Source organism: Myripristis murdjan, chromosome 5, assembly GCF_902150065.1.
Source record: "Myripristis murdjan chromosome 5, fMyrMur1.1, whole genome shotgun sequence".
Classification (NCBI taxonomy): Eukaryota; Metazoa; Chordata; class Actinopteri; order Holocentriformes; family Holocentridae; genus Myripristis; species Myripristis murdjan.
Genome location: NC_043984.1, coordinates 12,830,769 through 12,835,514, shown reverse-complemented (window position 1 = coordinate 12,835,514; position 4,746 = coordinate 12,830,769). Strand labels below are relative to the sequence as shown.

Sequence of the window (4,746 nt, the reverse complement as noted above, 5' to 3'; positions counted from 1 at the left end):
TGTGCCCGATCTCAACGCTGAGCCACATATGGGGGTGCGAGCAACACTAACACCGACTCTATTCACTGTACCGGAGTAACAAAAAGACATTCAAGTATCATTTTCTCAAACACGGACAAGATAAGACCATGCAGGAGGGGCTAATCTGTCCAGTCCAGGTTTTGGGGAAGCAGCGCAGCATCAAAGATGAGCAATGGCTATGATCTGACTCCATAAACAGAGCTGTGAGCACGCCTCGCCCAGCAGTATGAAAACAGACACTGAGAGAGACAGATAAGTGAAACAAAGAGCCCAGCTGTGCTCCAAACAATGGGGAAAACCAGAGAGGGGTAGCTGTGGAGGACAAGTGTATGTTTGTGAACGTGTGGGTAGAGGAGTGCCAGATAAGGTGTGCGTGTGTGTGAGTGTTTTGATTGGACCAGGCATTATTGTTGCGTCTATACGTGTTTCTCAGTAAGAACACATCGCATCATCGTGCATGTATCTCACTTTCATGATAACAAGGTGGCACGTTACATCTCCAATGTGGCATGTTCTGCTGCAGAGTGTGTGAGTGTGTGTGTGTGTGTGTGTGTGTGTGAGTGCATGTGTCCTTCTCTCTTTCCAGTAAACGGTCATTAGCCTTGGCCGAGCACAGCAAAATAGACAGGCGAAAAAATTTGGAGAGTTTGTTTGTCTTGTGTTATTAATGATACACTCCTTCCTCTCCACCCTCTCTCTGGAGGAGATGGAGGGAAAAGAGAGAGCCTCTGACAGACAATTCGTGGAAAGAGGCAGCACCACATGCACATCTTGTCCACAGCCAGACCCAGCAACTATTCACAAGCAATTATAAACTTTCATTCTCCCAAGGTCTATTTGGTATTGATCTCGGTCTTTCTGCTTTTTTTTTTTTTAGCATTCAGCAGCAAAGTTACACAAAATTAATTGGCTCCCTACTGCCTCTAAGTGCTTTAGTTTTCCCACGCGATCCCAGAAAGTCAACTCTCTCTCTGCCTATCTCTGGTTAAGTATCGGAAAGGGCTGGGTAAAGGCCTCCAAAGCCTTTTAAATGGCAGCAGGAATTAAATTTAAAGAGCGAATGCCATTATGCTTCTTCGCTGATTAAAATCACTGCAAAACAACTGTTCCTGTGATCAATACGGCTTCAGAAAACTATCTAAAAGTGTTTTCAGGGATTGAACTGAATTCACTATAGATGCTCAGTGTAGGAGGCTTTATAGCTTTTTAAAGATGTGCTGATAGCCCTCTCACTCAGTCGACGGCAGTCCAGTAAATGAAGGTCTTGTCGGGTCAGTGAGCGAGTCTCTCAGGCCAGCGAAGGGTCACCAGACCCCTGTAAGACCTCTGACTCAGGCACTTAGCACAAGGAGGGCGAATCCATACAATGTCAACGTGGTGGCAATGGGAGGGACGGCCCGCAGGTGGTTAAATGCTCACTGACACGAAGATGCATTTGCACACGCACAATAAACACACATTAACACAGTCGGGAGATGTTCTCTGTGAGGAAACCATCTTTCAGGCCGCTATACTTGAAGTGACTGAGCCGGTTCTGCTGAGTAAACGACCTAATCCTTTCATCTTCTCACACATACACACGCAAACACATGCATGTACACACACACACACACACACACACACACAAAACCCCTGGGGCCAGATATCACAGTCCTAGCCACTGGAACTAATAGAGCACTTCCTGCATCCAAGTCCTGAAGCAGCTGCTTTGCTCTCGCGTGTGTGCGTGCGTGCATGTGTGTGTGTGTGTGTGTGTGTGTGTGTGTGTAGCAAAATGGGAGTAATCGGTGGATGGATTCTTCAGATAATAGCATGGTGAGCAGAGGTCACGGTTGTCTGTTTCTCTATCTGGTCCTAAGCTCTCAGTAGATAAACTCACAGCTGAGGGTGAGGTAAGAAAAACAGCTCCAGAAACCTACAAGATAAACAACCTTGTACTTGAGCAGACACAATGTCTACAGGACACCTGGCACACACACACACACACACACTTCCTTGGACACAACCATCCATTTAGCAAGAATGTGGTTAAAAAAAACACAAACACACACACTCACACACACAAAATGTATTTAACAGCAAGGTAGCAGTGATTGGACATGAGAAGTGAAAGGAAGTGGAATTAAACCCTGAAAAAAACCTTACACACATCGCGTCTTTGACCCTTGCGTGTGCACACACAGACACACACACAGACACAGCTCCTGCTGTCAGTAGGGTGACAGTGTCCAGCCGACCAAACAGGGGTCTCTGGTTTGAGACTGTGCAGCCGACAGTCAGTCGCTCCAATCTCCCTGATGGACTGGCCTGGCCTGCCCTGATACTAGCCAGGTCTCTCTCTGCCTTTTTTTTTTTTTTTTTTCCACTTCTCTCTCACACACCTTCTCCCCCTCCCATTCCCTCCATACACCAAAACACAAACATATCTCCCCTTTGCCTACCTTTCACAGCGACAGAAATCCCAAACACTCTTGATTTTACAAAAAAAATATATGTCAGCACTGCAGCACTATTTCCCCGTAAAGTTACACCAAACACCCATCAGAACAACAGGGCGGCTTGCGAGTGACATTTGCTCTCTGCTGGATTCACATTCCCACCAATGTCAAGAGTGTTGTGTAACATGTAAGCACAGCGTGAAAGACACACACAGCAGCTTCCCTCCTTTCCCCATATGTCTGGGATACTGTACGACAGATGTACGTCTTCTTTACCTAGCCTCTTCTGCTCTGCTTGCCACGTGGAATAACTGATTACTGTCCAAGAAAATGACAGCTGAGAGAGAGAGGAGGCAGAGAGAGAGAGAGTGAGGGGAGAGAGAGAGAGAGAGGGAAAATCTGGACTCCTTCCATGCAGCAAGAAATCTTTTTTCCCCCCCAACCAAATTACTTCTCTGAACAGTCAAAAAGGGTTCGCCACATACTTTTAAACTTCACTGACAAGATGACAAGGCACTGCTAAACCTATTGAGACTTGTAAAGCAATCAGCAATCTGTCCATATGGCAGCGGAGAGAAGTTTTCTGCGTGCTGGCAGTGGGAGCGAGCCAGACGAGCGCATCCCTCCTTCCCTCTTACCTCAGCAGACAAGGATGAAGAGATGAAGAAATAAAGAGGGAAGGATGAGGCACCATCTGTACAGCCCGGCGCAGCTCCGGGAATTAAGATGAAACACACACACACACACACACGCACAGACTTGCACGTAAACACAGAAGCGCAGATAAACGCATACAATCCTTCAGGGCAAACGTCGAAGTACACACATTCACTATGCACGTAGAAACATGCATGGACAAAAAAAAAAAAAAAAAACAGGCTTGGAGACGAACGTGATCCTTCTTCTTGCCTACCTCCACTCTAGCAGAGTCCACTCTTCGATCCTTGGAAAAAGTCAGCTGCGGTGGCGGGGTTTTGCCTTCTTATCCGAGCCTTTCTGTCTCTCTCTCTGTGACTCCACGCCTTCATATGTCAGGCATGTGTTTGCATTCCCACATATGTGAGCTCCAGTGTGGTGAAGGCCAGAGCCAGAGACACAGATGGCACCCAGATGGAGATGGATATCCAAGCAGCCCAGCGCAACGCAGCTCCACACACACACACACACACACACACACACACACCAACACACACTCACTCACTCTCTCTCTCTCTCTCTCGTTTTCTTTATGCGTCTTTGCTGTGTTTCTCTCTCTCTCTCTCCTGAGACGCTATCACTCTATCTGTGCTCCCTTATCTCTCTTGTACTCAGCCTTCTCAAGCTCTCTATCTCTCTCTTTCACTCAGCTTGTGTGCTCTCTTTCACTCGCCCTCTCAGCTTTGAGAGTCGACCACTCTCTCCCTCTCTCTCTCTCTCTCTCTCTCACTTGCTCCCTTTGCTCTAGCTCCTCCCCCATTTTCCCACACACTCTCCTGTCCCCTGTTTCCATGGGCCGGCTGCTCCGGCGACGTCACCCCTCCCCCATAAGCCACGCCCCCTCCCGTGGATCCCGGCCAATCATCCGCCAATGACTGGCTCTATTCAACCTGCATTCACCAGCAGTGGACCCTGCAATTAACATAACTAATTGCTTTGGCACCTAAAGGCTAAACAAGAGACTTTGCCAAGAGAGACAAAAGGGTAAAGGGGGAGGTGAGGGGTGGGGGGGAGGGGGGGGCTCTCCTCCTCACTTGGACCCCCCCACCCCACCCCCCTCCTTTACTATCTTCAAGATGAGTGGGGATCTCCCTTTAGAATGATTTCTTTATACCCAGAGATAAAATGTTTTTATATCTCTTGCCCCCCCCCACCACCCCACACCAAATCCTCATCCCGCCTCAGGCTCTTCCATTGACTCTCTCTCTCTCTCTTTTGTCTCAGCTCTTTAATGCGCCTCGTTCGGCCCTGCATTGCCAGCCAATCCATCGGGGGACACTTGAGGAGCATGAATGAGTTACTCTTCTCTCCTCTCCTGCTCTCTCGTGCTCTGTGCTCCATCCTCACTGAGTTAAACTTAAATCACCGGCTGATTTACACCCGTCCTCTCTCTCTCTCTCTCTCTCTCACACACACACACACACACACAAGCAGTGCCACAGAGACAATGCAGCCCACAATAACGGAGGCTTGGCTGCAACTGGGCAGCCTGTGTGTTTTGTTTGCTTCTGGCTATTCACTCCAACAGTTTACTTTGAGAAACTAGCGAGTGTGTGTGTGTGTGCGCGCGGAGTTCATTCTAAGCCTGGGG

The 4,746-nt window shown here is 48.4% G+C and overlaps 1 protein-coding gene across 1 annotated transcript in view; it reads right to left on the bottom strand.

The window, feature by feature from the left end:
- Nucleotides 1–3,792, bottom strand: part of cbfa2t2 (CBFA2/RUNX1 partner transcriptional co-repressor 2) — a 25,656-nt gene extending 21,864 nt beyond the window's left edge. The window contains exon 1 of the mRNA XM_030052490.1: nucleotides 3,373–3,792. The gene's annotated coding sequence lies outside the window, so the exon portion shown is untranslated. The remainder of the gene's footprint in view (nucleotides 1–3,372) is intronic.
- Between the last annotated feature and the right edge of the window lie 954 nt (nucleotides 3,793–4,746).